General features: G+C 35.6%; 1 protein-coding gene across 1 annotated transcript in view; it reads right to left on the reverse strand.

The window, feature by feature from the left end:
- The window catches only part of TAB3 (TGF-beta activated kinase 1 (MAP3K7) binding protein 3), an 80,663-nt gene that overhangs the window by 46,793 nt on the left and 11,273 nt on the right, over positions 1-22,597 (reverse strand). The window contains exon 4 of the mRNA XM_044670153.1: positions 15,890-15,973. The gene's annotated coding sequence lies outside the window, so the exon portion shown is untranslated. The remainder of the gene's footprint in view (positions 1-15,889; positions 15,974-22,597) is intronic.

Here is a 22,597-nt window from a genome sequence, read left to right on the forward strand (position 1 = left end):
CCTTATAAATAAATGGTCAAAGGATGAGAATAAAGAATTCAAAGACATCAAAACCATCAACAAGAATATGAGAAAAAATGTTCAAAATAAATAATAATTCAAGAAATACAAATTAAAACCATGCAATTCTCTACCTCACAGTCAAAAGACTGTCAAAAGATGACTCCTCACCCCACCCCACTCCCCAAAAAAGGAAAAAGAAAACTCTTGAAGGGATTGCAAAAAACCATTAGGTAAAGTGCTGAGAGAATTGTGAATTGCTGGTCCAATAAGCTCCTTCACAGCAGGGACTCTCTCTTTTCGTAACCCCATTGTTTAGTACAGTGCCTGGCTCATAGAAGAAACTTAATAAATATTTATTGGCTATTTGAAACTATAACTATGGCATTACTAGGTAAAGGAAAAGGACTCATATGTACAACAATATTCATAGCAGCTTTGTTATAGCAAAGAAATGGGACCTAAGTGCCAATATAGTAAGGAACAGCTGAACAAATTATAGTATATAAATGTAATGAAACAGTCATAAGAAATGAAAGACATGGTGTAATGCAGGGTTGCTAGCAGAAACCTTTTGCTTTTGCAAATTCAAATGTAAGCAGCCCTGGCAGTTAGGAGTTTAGAATGTTGACAAAGACAGTTGGAGCCTGAGGCTATAAATAGTGCTGAAGTTCCAACTGAGGGGCTTTTGCCTTTTGGCTTTGGCTTGGCCTGTGCATTTGTCTTTTGGGGCATTTGGACCTAGCTGATTTCTCTGAACCTCTCCCTGATCTCTCCATTCACATCCCTGCTATTTTCCCCGAATTTCCCTTTAGGCCCTGAGAGGAAGGGTGGTTTTGGTGGTTGGACATTGTGGGTTTTAGTTTCTGTAGGCAAGTAGGACATCCTAGATCAAGCCACTCCTAATTTAGTGATTTGATAAATACTTTACTACTTCAAAGGCAGTCAAACCTTCCTGGCTGGGAGAGCCAGCCTCTCTCGGTCTAACCCTCTCCTGTGACCCATCCCGCAGCACCAACCTTCTCCCTAGCAGCAGTTATAAAAACCTAAAACCTCTTTCCCTCTGATTATCCCTGTTACCTATACAAAGCTTCTATTGAATGATTGTATTGAAGATTAAGGCAAAGGCTAAAGAGGGAAGAATTATTTTCCTTTTATTTTCTTGGGGGAAACCTAGGCATTCATTTTGGGCAGGAAGTACCCAGCGGAGACTTCCTGCAAGACATCAATTTCACTGGCAGGGAGGAGCCTTTGACTCCTCCCTCAAAGGACTTTAGAAATTAACAAGAGAAACCCCTAACCTTGATCTAAACATTTCTGACTGGCCCAAATTCCTCTTGTACCTTAGAGATACCTTCCCTGCCTGAAGAACCCAGCCTATTTCCTCTCGGTATCCTCTGTCTCTAGCCTCAGTGTCTAGCCTGTTTGAGCAGCCCTCCTGTATACTCCCATTCATTCCCTTACCCTCCTATGAACAACCCAGTCATCCCTTAACTCAGCTATCTTCATTCATTCCTCCATCCTATCACCTTATCCCTCCTCACTACCAACAGATTGTCAGACTTCTTTATAACATTAATTGGCGAGCAAAGTTAGCAAACTACCTAGAATCTACTGATCCAATCAAAATGAAGTTAGCTAGGATAACATTTATCCTATCTAACATCCCAATGATTTCTTGGTCCCTAACGCAAGGTATTATAGATTTTTGGTTTATAAAGGTCCCTAATCTCATGCAACAACTTCTGGATATCTACAATTGTTATAAATGGTGTGTTCTGACCCTAGCTGAGTATATTTGCTTCATCCCAAGAGCCATAGCCATAATCCTAACAATCTGGCAATTCCTTGTGGTCTAAAAAAAATGTTTTCTATCACTTGTGGCAATGGTTTAGCTTAATTACAACACAGACACTGAATCTGGGGAACTAGTAGACAACATTAAACTACTATACCAAGTACTAAAGCAGATAAGGGAAGGAAAGGAACTGACAAACACACAATTCTCCAGCTAGAGATTGTGGAGTCCAAGTACCTAGGGAATAACAACACCACTAACAAATCAATGGTCAATAACAACTAACCATCTGAAGATTCCATAGTTTCAGTATTACCAATCGTAGACAGAACAATTGTACAGCCTGGTGAAGGGGTAGTACATGTAAAGACATACAAAGCTTTCACCACAAGTGATATGGAGGTGCTAAAAAGACATTTCCCTAAGTTCTTCCAGCATCCCTTCAAAAGTATCAAAGAATTAAAAAGATTCTTTACTTTGTTTAATCCAAGTTTCAATGACGTGGAATTTCTTTTAGGGGAATTTTACTCTCCCTCAGAAAAAGGAAAAATTCCTAACCGAAACAAGGATGAACCCCAATTTAGCAGCCTGGCCATTAGTCCATCAGGACTTAGATTTTACGCAACACGCCAACCTTAGGTATCCAATGCAGGACTGATTTGTTAGAAGCCATGCGTATACATGCAAAAAGGCCAAATTCATGGCAAAAGTTCAAGAAATTAAGACAGGGAGAAGAGGAACATCCTAGCAGTTTCCTCGATAGAGTGATAGAGGCAGCTGAGATTATCCTAGGACTACGTGACACACACGCCCAACAATGGTTACAATGGTTTCAAAGCTACTTGGAAACATTTGTATACACTGATACAGGTGAAGTAAACAAAAACATAATTTATACAATAAAAATATTGTGAAGACAACCTATTATTTGTTACAAAGGTTTTTCTCCCTTTCTCAACTTATAAGGAGGGGTAGAATAAAAGACCGAGAGAAGCCAAGGATATGGTTGCCAAAAAAAAAAAAAAAGGTTTGTAAATGAATTGTAAAGAACAGAAGGTATGCCAGAAGGAATCACAGACAAGTAGGACGGCTTTGAAGGTGACATGTTGAATTTTATACTTAAAAAGAAAAGCAGGCTATGTATAATGTAAATTCATATTACATCTACAACTCTTCCTGATCTGTATATATCTTCTTTTTGCTTGATGCCTGATAAATTCAAAATAAAAAATAAAATAAAATCTGTGAACTAAAATGGGTCAAAGATAGGCTCAATATCCAATGTGATACAAGTATAGTTTCATAATGAATGAAATGTCGAAATCTTTTAAATTCCATGCCAAACCATGTCAAATAAGAAACTACTATAAAAGGAGGAAACATCACATATTACAAATTATTCAATATCATTGCTGAGTCTGTTTCCTAAGAAGAATGGGGGAAAAGGAAACTGAGATATTCTAAAATATTTACAGTAGGTCTCTTTGTGGTAGCAAAGAACTGGAAACTATTTTGGAACAGGAAACCCAACCATTGGGGAATAATTAAACAAGCAGTGGCATTTGACTACTACTGCACCATAAGAAATGATAAGCAGGTTAATTTTTTAAAAACATGGAAATAGGGGACAGCTGGGTAGCTCAGTGGAGTGAGAGTCAGGCCTAGAGACAGGAGGTCCTAGGTTCAAACCCAGCCTCAGCCACTTCCTAGCTGTGTGACCCTGGGCAAGTCACTTGACCCCCATTGCCCACCCTTACCAATCTTCCACCTATGAGACAATACACCAAAGTACAAGGGTAAAAAAAAAAAAAAAAACATGAAAATATTTGTATTAAATTACGAAAAGTACAAGTTGAACCAAGAGAATATTACATAGGTATGACTTGTTAATCTTTACCTCTAGAAAAATAAATGACAAGTAGAAATATGAAAAACATAGTAAAAGTTGTAATTTTTTTGTTGTTAAAATGATTACCTTCTATCTTAGAATCAATAAACTGTGTACTGGTTGCAAGACAGAAGAGTGGTAAGAACTAGGCAATGGGGGTTAAGTGACTTGCCCAGAGTCACACAGCCAGGAAGTGTCTGAGGCCAGATTTGAACAAAGGAACTCCCATTTCTAGGCCTGGCACTTAATTCACTGAGCAACCCAGGTGCCCCCTGCATGGTTTTTTAGTGAGATGACATACTTTGCTGGGCAGAGACTCACTGGATTTCTTCTAATGTGCTTTCTGCAAAATCAGACAGCAACTAAAATTCAAGAATTTAAAAAAATAAGCATAGATGAAAGATACTGACAAATAATATGACATAGCTAAAGAGTTTGACATACTTTATTTCCTACTGTTTCCCCCAAAAGTTTACCAAACTAAAAATTTTTACTTGTGTGAGAATGGAAGGAGAGGTAAGGTAAGGTAAAATGAAATACAGGGTGCAAAAGTAAAATATCTTGACTGGTGTAAAATTGGAATTTGGGAGATGCCATTTAAAAGTATATATATATATATATATATATAAATATATATATATTTTCTATGGACACATGGTACTATCAAATTACAGTTCCCGTGGTCCAACGGGTTTCCGGTTCCGGTTCTTTGGGTGTGGGGACGCCTGCGTCCCCACGCATAGGACAGTTTAAATGGGAGGAAATCTGAAAGTAAGCTCTCTCTGAGCTAGCAGGCCCGGGAAGAGACAAAAGGTAAAATGGCGGAGGCAGTTTGAATTCTTACCAGTGCGTGGTCTAATGATTTTACCAGCATGGCCATGGTTTTAATTAAAATACTAATTTATATTATTATATCAGTCTTTATTATTATTAATCTTAACACTGGAATGCAAAGAAGAAGGGTTCTAAGAGAATCTGGGAATAGAATCAAGGAGAGACTTAAAGCTGGGGAAAGTGGTGGTTTGACTCAGAACCTTGGAGAGTAGACTTCTGGGAGTTAACTGTTTGCCCTGGGGAAAAGTGGTGAAGCCTTCAGTCCAGCTTCAAGCTTCTGAACTGATTTCTCCCTCTGTGCCTACATCTGAACCTGTTCTGTTCCTGTGGTTTCCAGTTTTAGCCCTGATCCTGATTATAATCTACCTATAAAACTCTGACAAAAAAGCCAGCTTGAACCAAACCTGATCTATCTGTACTCCGGAAACCTTGTAGGCAGGAGCCTGTATTACTTGGTGATCTTGCCATTTGGTCATTTTCCTTACCAGCCAATCTGATCTACTCAGCTTTACCAAAGACTGTTTTGGAGAGGCCATGGACAGTGAAGCTAGGCTAGGGATTTGGGGATACAAAGATAGGGAGGTCAGAGTGATAGATAGCTTGGCAAAGACAGAAGAGAAGCTTTTGCAAGCCTCGTAGTTTAGAAGGTGGAGCATAGATCTCTTAACTTAGGGACTTCCCTCAGCCCTCCTCACTCACCTATTCCTTTTATAAACATTAATAAACCATTTTTGTTGTTATTCAAGACAGTCAGATTGTGTTCATGGAAGATCCAGGACTGAGGGCCACCAAATTGCCCTCAGAGCCTAACATACAGAGGCATCAGACTTTTGAGTTTTCTAACCTTAGAAGTGATCCAACCCACTTCTTTCACTTGAACCACATTCCATGATGCTTATCTTAAAGCAAGGTCAAACAAATGTTTCATACTGGGCCCTATATAAATTCTTCTCTTAAAGTTAAATTATTTGTATACAGGAATATGATAAATTATTTTGTATCTTTACCACACCTACCACAATGTTAGGTCCATTTATTTATTTATTTATGTGTTTTGTTTATTTTTTTAAACCCTTACCTTCCATCTTAGAATCAATACTGTGTATTGGTTCTAAGGCAGAAGAATGGTAAGGGCTAGACAATGGGGGTCAACTGACTTGCCCAGGGTCACACAGCTAGGAAGTGTTTGAGACCAGATTTGAACTCAGAATCTCCTGTCTCTGGCCCTGGTTCTCAATTCACTAAGCCACCCAGCTGCCCCCTAGGGTCATTTATTTACTCTCCATATTCTTTTAATACATTCTGTGCTCATCTATGGCACCAATACAAATTTAACTAAGTCCATAACTTGTAAATTATAGACATTCCGTGAGCTTTTCTTGAATTAAATTTCCAATATACACTTGAAATATGACTATAAAGAAACACTAAAGTATTAGATTAAGAAGCATCAGCATAGCAAATGTAAACCTCACAGAATTTATATAGGATTAAAGTTTAAAAAAGGAGAAAAAACTGCCTGCTAGATACATAATGACATATGACAACCAAGAAAAATTTCAGGCATTTGAATTATGTAAATTTGCTAATTACTACTTGGTATAAGTCACTAAGAGATGTAGGCTTGCTACAAGTGTTTACCATTGTCTTATATGATGTCTAACAGGATACACATAAAAGAATTCCACCTAAATGGTGAGGTTCTCTAGATGCTCTCTTTTGTGGATATAGTAATGACTGTCATCAAGCCACAGAAAACTATAGTCTCTTAATGAAATTCATAAACACTTTGTACAACAATATTTATAGCTGTACTTTTGTGGTGGAAAAGAATTGGAAACTAAAGGGATGTCCCTCAATTGGGGAATGGCTGAAAAAACTATGGCATATGATGGTGATGGAATACTATTGTGCTATAAGGAATGATGAACAGGATGATTTCAGAAAGAGCTGTAAAGACCTACATGAACTGTTGTGGAGTGAAATGGGAGAATATTATAAACAGTAACTGAAAATTTGTGGGATGATCAAGTGGGATAGACTTTGCTACTAATGGCAATGCAATGATCCAGGACAATTCTGAGGGACTTATGAAAAGGAATGCTATCCACCTCCAGAGAAAGAACTGTTAAGAGTAGAAATGCAGATCTAAACATATGATTTATCGCATGTTTATTTGGGTATATATTTTGGGATTTTGGTTTTAAAAGACTGCTCTTATAAAAATGAATAATATAGAAATAGGTTTTATCACTCAAAACCTATTTCCATATTATTCATATACTAGTGGAATTAATTGTCAACTCCAGGAGGGGAGAGGGAAACAATATGAATCATGTAACATTGGAAAACTTAAGTGTAAATTTGTTATTGGAAAAAATATAAAGATAAAAATTTTTTTTTTAAATTTCACAAACAAGGGGCAGCTGGGTGGCTCAATGGATTGAGAGCCAGACCTAGAGATGGGAGGTCCTGGGTTCAAATATGGCCTCAGACACTTCCTAGCTGTGTGACCCTGGGCAAGTCACTTAACCTCTATTACATAGCCCTTACCACTCTTCTGCCTTAGTTGGTTGTAAGACGAAAGCTAAGGGTCTTAAAATAAATAAGTAAAATTCACAAACACTCAAGAGTTTGCCTTAAAAATCCATCCAGAAAAATAAATCAAAAACAACAACAAAAAAAAACACAAGTATATAAAGCATGTCTATTATCCAAACTATGGTATGCAGGTGAAGAGATGGTTCTATCAGTACATATATGTTAGGCTCTCAAGGGAGAAAACAGGATTTCCTAAAGAAGCATAAAGAGGAATCTGTAACTATGACACTGAATTAGAGGGACTCAGAAGCCTGTGAGACAGGACCTTGGAAAGCAAAGATCAGAATGTACAATCACATCAGTACATAAGGACCAGGAGCAACATCCGGGCCAGTAAGACCCTGAAAAACACAGTGCTCATTTCCCAACAGAAAAGGAGTCAAAAGAGGAGTCTCAGATTTTTAACTATTTGAGACTGTTTCTTATTGGCTTCCCACACAACCCCACAATAATCAAGTTCAACAGTGAAGATTTTCAAACTTTCCTTCCAGATGTGCATTGAGGTTGACCCCAACCCAAAGTACCAATTCTGGAAGGCAAGCTGTAAAGTCAGTTAACAGTTTTATTATTATTATTATTATTATTATTATTATCCCATATCTTCTGTTTTGGAATCAATACAGTGTATTGGTTGCAAGGCAGAAGAGTGGTAAGGGTAGGCAAAGGGGATCAAGTGACCTGCCCAGGGTAACACAGCTGAGAAGTGTCTGAGGCCAGATTTGAACCTAGGACCTCCAGTCTCTAGGCCTGACTCTCAATCCACTGAGCTACCCAGCTGCCCCCTAACAGTTTTATTATTAACAACTCTTATGGAACCAAGATCAACACACAAACCCACACGAGGAAAATAACTTCACATCATTTTATAAGCAAAGTTTAAAAGAAAACCAATGATGAGCCACACGATCCTGAAAGCAGGAATTTTAAGGGGATATCATTTCATAACACTGTTTCAAATGTGTTTTTGTTCTTCACATTAAAAATATTTTATTATGTTTGTTTTGCTGGTTCTCCTTACTTTGCTTTGAATCAATTTACAGAATATTTTTCAGGTTTCTCTGTAGTCATCCTTTCATCATTTTTTCTAGCATAGTATGACTCCTCTACATTCACATACCACAATTTGTTTAGCTATTCTATAAGCAATGGGCATCTACTTCATCTTCTAAGTCTGTGTCACCAAAAAAACAATCTGCTATAAATATTTTAATTCATATAGCACATTTTTTTAATCAATGAACTCTTGGGTATCTACATCTAGAAGTGGAAGAATTCTAGCTATTTTATTTATGTATTTCCAAATTGATTTCTAGAATGGCTGGAATAATTCACAGCTCTATCAAATGGTATACCTTTCTTTCCACAACCCCTTCAACCATTCCCATCATTTGTAATTTTCATCAGTTTGCGGGTTGTGATATGAAATCATAGGATTCTTTTTATGTACAATTTTCCTTACTAATGGTTTGGCACATTCTTTCATATTCACAGTTTATAATTTTTTTCAAAAATTTTTTTTCACATTTTTATAACAATTACATATTGGTGAATGGTGGCTAGTCTTATTTTTGCCATTTATCTATATACCTTAGAGATCGAACTCTTAGGACAAATATTTAATACAAAAATTTTTCCTAGTCACTGCTTCCCTTCTTATGCCATCTACACTAATTTTGTGCTTTAAAAGCTTTTTAACTTAATTAATTTTGGTCTTAAAAATAAAAATTATCTATTTTATCTTTTGCTATCATTTCTCTTCCTTCTTGAGTTAAAAATTTACTTTCCTAGTCACAGGGAAAGGCAAATGATTTGTTCTCTAATTGGTTTTAATGGTATGATTTTAAAATTCAGGTCAAATATCCATTTAAGTTTACTGTGGCATTAAATATGTTGGTCTAGATCTAATTTCTGTCAGACAGCTTTCTAATTTTCCCAGAAATTCTTCCAACAGGGAGCTCTTTCCTAAATATTTTGTACTTTTGAATTTCACACTGTATTGAGTTTGATTATTTCTAATTCTTCCTTGTTTAGTTGCTTACAATGATCTACCACCTTTCTATTTTTAAACACTAGATATGTTTTTACCAACATGTTTTAATCAACATGATTATAGTTTTAAATTTTGATGTCAAAGTACTAGACTTTATTACTATATATTCAAATTTATTTTCCTTCCAACTTTTTATTAGATCTTTTATTCTTCCAAATAAATGTTATTCTTTGGTCTGGCTTTGTAAATTATCCCATAGTGCAAATATTACAATCCAAAATCTTTAATTTTATTGGTATTGACATTTTTATTAAATAGGGATGACAACTGTTTAAGTTTTTCTTTCATTGTGAAAAATTTTTTAAACTGCATCCACAAATATAATACATTTGTTTTTATAGATTTAACTAGGATATTTTATGCGTTTTGGAATGATTCTAAATGGAATTTCCCTATTATTGCCACCTAGATTTTGGTATTGAAATACATTCTGTATATTTGGCAGCCTGCAACTTTACTAAAGCTAAAGGGCAATTCAGAAAATAGTCTGTTAGAAAACTAGAACAGTCCAGAATTATTAAAGGAAGAAAGAAAGGTGGTAATCAAATGTACTTTCAGTACTATATTTCTGCCAAAAAGAACTTTTCTGTTCCACGTCATTAATTTTGTTCCTCTGCTTTCCTTAGTAACTTTTTTTTTTTAAACCCTTGTACTTCGGTGTATTGTCTTATAGATGGAAGATTGGTAAGGGTGGGCAATGGGGGTCAAGTGACCTGCCCAGGGTCACACAGCTGGGAAGTGTCTGAGGCCAGATTTGAACCTAGGACCTCCTGTCTCTAGGCCTGACTCTCACTCCACTGAGCTACCCAGCTGCCCCCCTCCTTAGTAACTTTTAACCTTTGCTATGATACCTAGCTAGCTTTGTTTTCTAATTCCCATTAGAGTTCCTTACTCTTTCATCGTTCCAAATCACTGATATAGATGAACTAAAGCTAATTTATAATTGGCTCATTTCTATGTCTCATTCCTCATCCAATTCCCTCTATATTTTTTTTAAACCCCTACCTTCTACCTTAGAATCAATACTATATATTGGTCCCAAGGCAGAAAAGGGGTAAGGGCTAGGCAATGGGGGTTAAGTGACTTGCACAGGGTCACACAGCTAGGAAGTACCTGAGGTCAGATTTGAACCTAGTACCTCCCATCTCTAGGCCTGGCTCCCAATCCAGTGAGCTACCCAACTCACCCCACCCCCAATATTTTTTAAAGCAATTTTTATCCTTTTCTTTTTAGCTCCAAATTGTCTCCCTCTACCTTCTCCCTCACTCATGGAAAAGGCAAAAATAAAAGCCAAAAGCCATTATAGAAATGTAATTATGCAAAACAAAGTTCTGTATTGAGCTATATTTTTTAAAAAATCAAGAAAAAGAAAAGAAAAAATGCTTCAATCTGCACTCTAAGTCAATTAGTTCTCTATCTGGAGAGAGAGAACATGTTTCATCATGAATCCTTCGGAACTGTGGTGAGTCATTGTTGTTGATCAGTTATGTGGTTTTTCAAAATCATTTTTATATTTGTTCTCACTCTGTAAATTGTTTTCCTAGTTCTACTTACCTATTAGCCTTCATCCAGTTCAGATAGGTCTTTCCAAATTTTTCTGAAACCATCCCCCCTTCATTATTTCTTGGGGGACAATAGTATTCCATCAGTCATATATCATAACTTAGCTCTGTATCATAATGCTTAAGCCATTCCCTAATATGTGGGCATCCCTTAAGTTTCTAATTCTTTGTCACCACAAAAAGAACTGTTATAAATATTTACATATATATGGATCCTTTTCCTCTTTCTTTGATCTCTTTGGGACACAGACCTAATATCAGCTTTATTCAAACAAAGCATATACACGATTTAAAAAAAAAAACAACAAACTTTGGGGGCAAAATTCCAAATTGGTATTCAAAATGGTTAGACTAGTTCACAGCTTTATTTTCCCATATCCCCTCCAACATATCATTTTTCAAATCTGATAGGTGTGCAGTGATACCTCAGAGGCATTTTAATTAGCATTTCTAAAATTTCTAGCGGTTTTTAGCATTTTCATGACTGATAGATGTGATTTCTTCCTATGAAAATGATAATTCATATCTTTTGATAATTTTTCCATTGAGGAATGGTTCTTAAGCAAGTAGCTTTGACTCAGTTCCCAATATATGATACCTTAATCAGAGAAATTTGCTGAAAAGATTTTTCCTCCAGTTTCCTGCTTTTCTTCTGACATTTGACATTTTGGTTTGCTTTTGTTAAAAAACTTTTTTTAATTTATGTAATCAAAATTATATTTATCACTTGTGAACCCCTGTCCCTAGATGATCACATCCCCTTCCTCTACTCATAGATGTGATAGGTTAGTTCTTCTGTGCCCTATTAATTTACTTATGATATCACCCTTTATGTCTTCATGTATTCATTCTGATCTGGTATTGGTATGACGTATGTGAGGTAGGTCAATGCCTAGTTTATGCCAGAATGCTTTCCAATTTTCCTAAGTTTTTGCAAAATATTATGAAAAAATTCTTCCTTCCCAATTTTTTTCACTGATCCTCTTGACAGTCTTGATTTTTTTTCCAGTTCTAAAGAGTAATTCCATGGTAATTCGATTGGCATGTCACTGAATATATTACTTTGGGTAGTATTATCATTTTTACTATATTGGCTCAACCTATTCATTAGCAATTAACATTCCTCCAATTATTTAGATCCAACTTTGTGTAAAATCTTATATAATTATGTGTTCATACAGTTGAGTGTAACTCCGCCAAGGACGGTCCCAAGCCCGGCTGAAAAAGGAGGAGGGTTGGGCGCGAGGCTAGCAACCTCACCCCGTAAAAATCTTACTTGCTACAGAAACTGCAACCTCATTAAACCAACAAAACCAACGATCGCCTAGTTTGGAAGATTGCTCTCCAACAGAGTCCACGACGCGTGCTGGCAAAAGCCAACAAACTCCAGGTCTTTGTTAACAGATGCCTATGTCAAATCTTGAACATCAGATGGCCTGAAAAGATCTCCAATACCAGACTCTGGGAAAGAACAATTCAGTATCCCATCAGTCAGGACACTATGAAAAAAAAAAAATATGGAACCCACCAGGGAGGAGAAAAGTCGGAAGGCCGAAACAGACCTGGCAAAGATATGCCCAGTTGGTGGAAGTTGCCCAGAACAGAGTCCGTTGGCCTGAGATGCCCAGTTGGGGGAAGTTGCCCAGAACAGAGTCCGTTGGCGTGAGATGGTTTCGGCCCTATGCTCCTCTGGGAGTCAATAGGAATAATAATAATAATAATAATAATAATAATAGTTGAGTATCTTGGCATGTACACTCCTAGGTATTTTACATCATCTATAGTTATTTAAATGGAATTTCTCTTTCTACCACTTCCTACTGCGTTTTACTGGTAATATACAAAAATGCCAATTATTTGTGTGAGCTTGTTTTAATATCCTGAAACTTTGCTGAAACTGTTGTCTCAATTAGGTTTTTCAAATGACTCCTTAGGCTTCTCTAGGTAAACAATCATATCATCTATAAAAAACAATATTTTGTTTCAATTATGTTTTGTCTTATTGCTATGGTGAATGTTTCTAATATAATATTAAATAGAAATTCACTGATAATGAGCATTCCTGCTTCACATCCGATAGCAATGGAAAGGCTTCTAGCTTATCCCCATTACAGATAATACTACCTTTTGTAGATACTATTTAAAATTGTAAGGAAAATTCCATTTATTCCTGTGCTTCCCACTGTTTTTATCAGGAAAAGTTGGTGTATTTTTTTTAAGCTTCTCAATATATTGAAAAAGCACATGATTTTTTTGTGTGTGTCTTGATATGGTCAATTATGCTTATAGTTTTCCTATAACTAAACTAGCCCTGTATTTTTGGTATAATCTAGCTTCGTCATATAACTTTGGAATTTATTGCGGCAATTTCCTCGTTAGTATTTTATTTAAAATTTTTGCAATAATATTCATTAAGGAAATTGGTCCCTAATTTCCTTTTTCTTTTTCTTATTTAGAAACCAAAACCATATCTATGTCAGAGAATTTGGAAGAACTCCTTCTTTACCTATTTTTTCAAAGTTTTTATAGTATTTGATCTATTCTTTAAATGTTTGGTAGAATTCACTTATAAATCCATCTGGTCTAGGTTTTTTTCTTGGAGAGCTCATGTTTGGCTTATTAAATTTCTTTTTCTAAGAGGGTTAAAGATTCTATTTACTGTTTTGTTAATCAACACTTCATTTTTTTGTAAATACTAATCTATTTTATTTAGCTTGTCAGTTTAATTGGCAAATAGCTAAAGAAAATATTTCCTAATAATTGCTTTTATTCCTTCCCCTTTGTTATTCATTACCCTTTTCATTTTTGATACTGGTGATTAGTTTTCTTCTCTATTTTTTAATAAAATAGTTTGTCTATTTTTTAAACGCTCCAAGTTTTATTATTAGTTCAATGTTGTTGTTTTACTTTGAATTTTTATTAACCTTTAATAAAAATTTGAATTTCAGGATGTCTATTTTAATGTTTTAATACAAGGATTCTATGGTTTGGGGGCCTTTTTTTTTTTTTAATTTCATGCCTAATTCAATGATCTGCTCTCTTCCTCTTTTATAAAGCATCTAGAGATAAAAAGTTCCCTTAAATATTTTTTTGGGTGCATCCCTTTCTTAAACTCCTCCAGCATCCCTCCCCACCCCATTCTTCTCATACCCCTATCCCCTCCTTTGCTGCTTCCTCTCCCCAACCATGTGGCCTGGATTAAATTTACTTAGAATTAGAGAGGGGAAAATAAGAACTCAATATTATGGGTATCAAGCATGAACATGCAGGTTGTTTTGTGTTTCTCTGCCAAGAGAGTGAAGGATGACAATAGGGAAGGGTGCTAGGTGAGCACTTAAAGGATTAACATTTTATGATTTTAACTCATAAGGATTTTACTGTATCAGGGTTTTCTTTTTGATATTATGGATTCAGCTACAACCATTCTATATCTAAAGCATAATTCTTCTTTAGAGTCCTTTTTTGAGAGTCAATGAGACTGAAGAAAATTCCTAATCTTCAATATTTTGGATCCTATTACCCTAAAGAATATTCCTCCAAAAATTTATTTTGATTATGGCATAAAAGAGGGAAATGAATATCTATGGCAATCATATGCTACTGTCACAGAAATTACACAAAGTCCAAGTCAAGGAGTTTTTATCCAAATCCTGAAGTCTTCTAGATGCTGCTTCACAGATGGAATTATGATGACTGCATCATGCTCCAGAATATTACAGAATCTCCTAAATTAGATACATAATAACTATAAAGATTTTGGCTTAACTATCCACACAGGAAGATAACAAGTGGATGAAAAACACAGTTGAGTAGAAAATCAAGATATCTTGGACAATCAATGAGAAAGATCAGTAAGCTGAATACAGAACTGAAGAGCAGGAAGAAGAGTGGGACAGATTACCACTGAGAAATTTCCAAGTTTTTAAAAAAGTATTCTAAACTTCTCCCTGAAACAAAGGCTTATGCTTTTAGTACCAACATTCTACAAGGCTACAAGAAAGGGAATTTTACATTTCAAAAAAATGAAAACTGAAGGGCACTTAAAAAGCCATGGAGAAGCACATGGGGGTAGAGGATGGATAATGGTGAAATGAACAAGCAAGAATTATGAAGGAGAAACAATGTAAAAGTTATAAGAAAAGACATACCAGCAAAAAAAGGCAAGGAGATAACTAATGGACAGCCCACATACTTGATTAGTAAGCTATTTATGTCAAAAGAACAAAAGGCCCCAAAAGCAGGTTGGGTTAACTCCACCAAAGACAAATTTTATAGAGAAACATGGAAAAGAGTTTCAAAAGGATGATGGCACGAATGGATTGTCATCTGCTATCTTGGAGGGAATATCCACATTGAGGAAAGTACTAATAACTGGTCACCACGATTTAAGTTTATAAGTTGTAAATAATAAATTCTCTAGCAGTTCATTATCATTATACATTTTAAAAAGGACAAATTAGGTCCTTATTTCTTTTCAAAAAGCTAGAATCATTCATGTTTTCAGCTGTTACCTAGGTCATAATCTTTTTTGAAAATAAGAAAAATAAATTAAATCTAAAAAATCAATTGATGAATAATTATGAATTCAATATAAAAGGTGAGTTATGTGGTAGAATTCCACTCCAACAAAATTTAGATGTACTTCTGTTACCATAATTTCCCAAATCAAAAATTGGCACAAAAACAAACAAAAAAATCATTCCTTTAAGTAAAGCCTCATTTTTGATATGGAGACTATCACAGCAAATCTGGGACTCACCACCGTGGGAAATCTAGTTCTTATACAGAAACCCACTCTCAAAGTTAACTGCTAAGAATCCCCACAACAAGGAAAAGAATATTGCTCTTTCCCCTTTCCCCCACAAGACATCCTGCGCAGGCCTCCTGTCTCCCAATTCCTAAAACTTTTGAGTTCTATACCTCATAGCAGATGTATACCTAAAATACATTTCAGTTCATGGTTCTAAAAAAAATTTAAGGCAACAGAAATTAGTTCCTTAAAAGCATAGGTCAAAGTCTCAATCTCAAGTCATAGGAGGCAGTCAACTATATAAAGAAAACAAACTGCAGTTAAGTCAGCAATATAGTTACCAAAGAAAAAATAAAATAAGGGTAGAATAGGAACATTATGTGTAAGATGAGCAAGGAAATCTTACCTTTGTTTTTTAATTGGTGAGGATTTGACTAGGGTACTATGTCCAGTTTGCAACACCACACACCAAGCTGGTAGATAACTCGGGCTGCAAAGAGGAAGAACAGTGGATTACAAAGATTTTTTTTTAATATCTTAATAGGTGCCTTTTTAAAAAAATCAGTTTCACTGTCAGTGGCCAACATTCTATCCTAAGAGAATCCTTATTTTTAACAAATAAATATAGTTAAGCAAAACACAATCAGGAAAGACTGAAGAGATATGAAAGGCAGCTGTAAAAGGGAAAAAATGACATATACAAAAAGTTTTCATGAAAAGGAACAAAGTCAATTGCTCAACAAGTCTGCTAAAAATTTCAAAGGAACAAAAGTTAGTTAAACTGGTTTGGCAATTTTGTGAGAAAAAAGCACACCTGTCTGTCTTACCCTTCCTTGAGAAGGAAGATGTAATCTATACAACAGAGAAGGTTAACATGAAGCCAAATTAAGGCAGCAACGGTTTATGTCCAGGGCTTCACAGAAAGCTAACAGGGATTGCAGCTGCAAACTTGGCAAGCAGCTGAATCCCTGCTGCTGAGAGAGATGTGGAAGCCTTAAATAAATTCCTATAATGTTGCAGAGAGCTACTCAGCCCTGGTGCAGGATTATTAAATGTTAATGACCCTAAGCATAAAACTAAACTGAGGACCTTTAAAAGCCACAGAAAGGAATTGAAGGTCTTTAAAATTTAAATGATACCATGCTGAGGCTAGGCAGTTCTCTGGCACAATAAAGGAACTATTTTAAGTTCCCACAGTTCACAATGAGGAAACAAACACTCAAAGAACTCGTACCTGAGAAGTGACTGGGAAGTAACACTTCCTAACTTAAATTTGCTGTCCTATACTCTATCTCAAAACATTTAGAGTTGAAAGGGATTCTAGAGGTCATCTTTTCCACAGATGTCGATCTCAAAAAGAAATTGAGGGGGCTTCATTAAACCTTACATAAGGATCCCCATGGGCCACATATTGACACAGTTTTAAAATGAAAAAATTATCTGTTTTATTGTATCTTTATTTTGTTAAATATTTTCTAATTACATTTTAATCTGATTTGGCTGAGTGTGATAGGCTGTGTTTCACATTTCTTACCTAGTCTATTCCCCTAATTTTTAATTTCAGAGAAATTAAAACACTTTGCCAAAAATCACCCAAGTATTAAATAGTAAAGCCAGGATCTGCACCTATGTCCATTTATTCCAGTATTCTTCCCATTGTACACTGCTTCTCATGTCTCAGTTATTATAGGTTTTTGGTTGAAGACATTCTGCCTAATTTTAAAGAACTTAATACCTAAAGATAAGTATATAATATTTGGTTATGTTTCTATATAGAGCATAAACATAACATTTAAAGATTTGGATGAGTCAACCCAGGAACCATAAGCAATTCTGAGGTAATAGGGCCATAGGATGCCTGATGTGACCAGAAAAGCATTAGAACTTGCAAGCTCACTAATGTGAACTAATTCTGGGACTAAAGGGCAATAATAATCAATAATGTACATATAACTTTTTGCCTTGTTTTTTTGCACTGGTAGCCTGAGCATGTGATATAGACCCTAGAATTTTTTAGCTTTGCTAATGAAGTCCATGAATTAAAAGGCAAAAGGTCCAGAGTTTTCACTATTAATTATTATTTTTAGACCTGAGCAACATAGAATCATGAATATTTGTGGATCAAATGAGTATGTATGAAGCACTATATAAATGTGATTGACTTTGCTACTAATAGCTATGCAATGATCCAGGACAATCCGGAAGGACTTATAAGAACGCTATCCACATTTAGAGAAAGACTCCATAGGGAGTAGAAATACAGAACAAAATATATGATTTATCACTTTGTTTATATAGATATGTGATTGGAGGTTTTGGTTTTCAAGGACTACTCTTTTAAAAAATTAATAATATGGAATTGGGTTCAAGTGATAATATATATATGTATGTATATATGTATGTATGTGTAAACCAGTGGAATTGCTTCTCAACTCCAGGAGGGAGGAGTTATGAGGGGAGGGAGAAAATGTGAATCATGTAACCATGGAAAAAATTTAAAAATAATAATTAATAAATGACAAAAAAACTTTAAGTTTCTTGGATAGTGTAATAGGAAAATAGCAATAGGCAAGGACACACATGGGCATGACTGTTAAATATTAAGAACATTTTTCTGTTAAGAGTAATTGTAACTGGTGATAGGCATTTTTGGTATCATCAGGTCATAAAGTTAAGGTTGGCAGGGGATTTGTCAACAAATTAAACCTCTTCATTTTACAGTGGAAACTGAGGCCAACAAGGATTAAAATAATTTGTCATAGAAGTAGTAAGTAGCAAAGCTAGAACTCAAACGCAGATGCATTGGCCACAAATTCAATGCTATTTTCATTGAAGCTTTATTGGGGGCAGCTATGTGGCTTAGTGGATAGAGAACCAGGCCTAGAGATGAGAAATCCCGGGTTCAAATATGGCCTCAGGTACTTTCTGGCTGTGTGACCCTGGGTAAGTTACTTGACTCCAACTGCCTATCCCTTACCACTCGTTTACCTTGGAAATGATATTTAGTATCAATTCTAAAGACAGAAGGTAAGAGTTAAAAAAAAAAAAAGAAAAAGAAAAGAAACCTCATTTGGAAGTCACTCTAGGCTGTGCAGAAGGGAAATGATGAAAGCAACACTTGAAGAATATAATTTTCATTGCTGTATCTAGAGTAAACAATATGAGAAAAGACTAAAGGCAGGAAAGTACTGATAAGTAATAATATAGACACAGCATTATCTATTAAGTATGTAATTAGGGACAGTGAGGTAGCTCAGAAGGTAAAGAGGTCTAGAAACAGGAGATCCTGGATTCAAATCTGGCCTCACTACCATAATTACCTAGACCTTACTGCTCTTCTGCCTTGAAACTGATCAATACTTGTATTGATTCTAAAACGGAGGGTTAAGGGTTTTTTTTTTTAATTTAAAAAAAGTATATATGTAAAATATATTTGTTAGGATACAAGATGTGAAATATGAGACCTGTCCTCAAAGGTATTTAATAAGCTTGCCAAAAAGATAGGACACACATAAATAAAATAATAAAACAATGTCAAGTGTCAAATGTGTGCTATAGGCAATGAGTGCTAGAGAGATATCTCTACAGTTTTGGTAACCTAGGATGTCTATTTGGTCCAGTGACGATTAACATTTTTATCAATGACTAGGATAAAGACAGAGATGGTATGTTTATCATGTCTGCATAAAGTTGGAAGGGATCGCTAACATGCTCAATGATAGAGTTAGGATTCATAAAGATCCTGAATACCCAGAAAAGAAGGTCAGATCTAATAAGAAAATTAATAGGAATAAGTAAAGGCTTCTCTTTGGGTTTAAAAGAAAAGTTCATTTAAAAAGATCTTGGGATTTTAGTGCACTGCAAGCTCAGTAAGTCAGTGTTATAATATAATAGTCAAAGAAGCTATTAACAAATTATACTATGTTTAAGTATCCAGGAATAGGGAGGTGATAGTACTACTGTATTCTACCTTGGTCAGTATATACCTTAAGTACTATGTTCAGGTCTAGGTGGCACATTTAGCAAGGACACTGATATGCAGAAGAGAATATAGAGGAATGAAAATAAGATGATAAAGGACATCAAGTTCATGCCATTCTATAACTGATTAAAAGAATTGAGGATATTCAACTTGCAGAAGTCTTAGGAGTGTTTTCAAGTAATTGAAATGCTTGCTGTCATGGAAAAAGAAACAAAATTGCTCGGCTTGGTTGCAGAAGAAAAAACTCAGAGTAATGAGATTAAGTTACAGAGGGGCACTGATAAAACAAAACTGTCTTAATTCAACATAAGTATTTATCTATTAAGGGGGCAGCTGAGTGGCTCAGTGGATTGAGAGCCAGGCCTAGAGACTGGAGGTCCTAGGTTCAAGTCCAGCCTCGGGCACTTCCAGCTGTGTGACCTTGGGCAAGTCACTTGACCCCTACTGCCTACCCTTACCACTCCGGGGCCAAGGACGGTCCCTAGCTGGGATGAAAAAAGGAGGAGGGTTGGGCGTGGGGCTAGCAACCCCACCCTGTAAAAACTACATCTGCTAAAGAAACTGCAACCTAAAGTAGGGGCAGCTGGGCTAGCTCAGTGGATTGAGAGCCAGGCCTAGAGACAAAAGGTCCTAGGCAAGTCCGGGCTCAGACACTTCCCAGCTGGGTGACCCTGAGCGACTGTGTGTCCCATTGCCTACTGGTTTGTGGCCCTATGCTCCTAGAATGGAGTCCCAGGATAAAAAAAAAAAAATTTATCTATTAAACACTTGTGTGTTAAGACTTTGCTACCAGAGCTAATCAAAATTAGAGTGGGCTTCCTTGAGAGAGTAGATTACCTTTTTCTCTGAGAGTTCTTTCTCTAAGCAGAATGATCACTTATCAAGTTTGTTGTAGAGAAGATTCTTTTCTGATACAGATTGGACTAGATGTACAGACTTCTTCTAAATGACAATTTGTAATTCTGTGAGTTCAGTTGAAGGAAGAGATCAAGGTAGCTGATTTACTCAAGATTACTTAGAAAAAGAGACTCAGAATAAACCAAGAGAGTTTCCTCACCTCAGGGTTTCCTATACCAATGAAATTGCAATTCTACTCTATCCTTAGTGCTATGTAGTAAAGCTACATATTTTAAGGATGGTTTTGAAAAAGATACAATTTAGGGTTTGAGAGGCAAACAAGGGTGCTATTGAAATAATCACTTTTTTAGAACTTGGAAATTTAGGTATATTTAAAGAGTTAAAAAAATTAGGAGACTAATGATAATGAAGGTTCAGAGAGTGAGAGAATATGAAAGTAAGACCTATAAATTCAGGAAAGTATTCCCAAATAATTAATATTCCCAAGTAAATATAGCACTACTTTAGCCATGAGGAGAAGACAAAAGGAATAGATGATTCTAGTATTCTTGACAGAGTAATACCAAAAGCATTAAGGCCTTTAAGAAGCTAGAAAAATTCCAAATAGCAATGGGACTGGAGTAACTGGCTAAAAACATCATGCTAGTGATTATTACAAGAGGCTAAAAACTTCATACAGCATATTCCTTTAAGCAGAATTCAGACTATAATCTTAGCTGGGACATGAAAATTTTAATAGTTGATATCTTGGATATTGCAGATCAAAGAATTCTAGTATTAGACAGGACTTTGGTGGCCATCTAATCCAATTCATACCACCACCAAAGAATTCCACTGAAACATATCCCCTTCTACCTGTCTGACTTTTCCTTCTCAGCCTTCTTTGCTGGATCATTTATGTCCCACTATTTATGTGCATGTGTTCCTAAGGCTCTATTCAGGTCTCTCTACAATTCTCTACAGTTCAACTATTACCTCAGTGCAGATAATGACCATATCTAAATCCACTATCCCATATTACTATTTGCTATATATACTCATTTGATATCCCATACACATCTCAAATTCATGGCCAAGTCAGAATTCATCTTCTCCCACAAAATGAAACTCTCATTTCCCTATTTCTGCAAAAACACCATCCTTCATTTATGCAAGCTCATAACCCAGGAATCATCTTCATTTCTTCTTCCAATTCATTCCCTAAATCCATTCAGTTGCCAAATCTTGTTGAATGTGTCCTTACAACTCTGCTGTCCTATCACTTAAGTTCATCACTTATATTACTGAAGTAGCTTAATTGGTCTCCCTGCCTTTACACTCCAATAAATACTTCAGAGCTGCCAAACTGATATTCCTAAAGCAGAGATCTTGTCACTATCCTGCTTAAGAAGGTTCAATGGCTCTCTGCCATAAACTCAGGTACTTATTTCCTAGTTGTATATTTATATATAAACACTATGTTTACTAAGACAAAGGATTTTTAAAGTATATTTGACATATATATGCAGAAAGATATTTCCTTAAACATTAGGAAAACAATCAAAGGTACAAATTTGAATAAACACTAACTTGTCAGGCTTACTAAGGTGTGAGAGGTATTCCACTCAACTAAAAGAAACCTGCTCTATTGGCAATATCCTTCAGTTCACATTATGAAAATTATTCCAACTTTCTCTCTCAATGCTATCATCTAAATTACTTGACACTCATTACTAATACTTGAAGTCATTTCTATGGCAGCAAAGATAAGCATTTCTACAGGCAGACTGCAAGATACACAATGTAAGACAGTTTTCTGTGTATGCTACATGATAATTTTTCTGGAATGTAACAGAAGGGCCACCATGATAACTCAGAATGGTGACTTAAGATGCTAGGTACCATTTCATTAAGCTTCTGGATAAATACCAAGTCTACTTTTTTCTCTGAAGATTTGTTTTTTCAACTTGACTTTTTTGTTACTCAACCAATCAAGCTTTTTGTAACATTAAATATTGTCTTTCCCTTTATTCCAATTTGTCTCTTCAATTTAACATGAGAAAAGTAGGCTAATTACAATCTTCAAATAGCAGAATATTGTGAAAAGTAAACTGGATTTGGAGTCATGGACTAAGTTGCTTCCTGGCTTTCCTACATATCTGTGTGATTTTCTTGGGGCAGATCATTTAACCTCTCTGGGCCTCAGTTTGCTTGTCTACAGAACAAATGTCTCACACTAGAAGACACCTCAAGTTCTTTCTATCATGATCCTATGAACAACTCTAGTGGCAATTA

Source organism: Gracilinanus agilis, chromosome 3 (assembly GCF_016433145.1).
Source record: "Gracilinanus agilis isolate LMUSP501 chromosome 3, AgileGrace, whole genome shotgun sequence".
In the NCBI taxonomy this organism is placed as follows: domain Eukaryota; kingdom Metazoa; phylum Chordata; class Mammalia; order Didelphimorphia; family Didelphidae; genus Gracilinanus; species Gracilinanus agilis.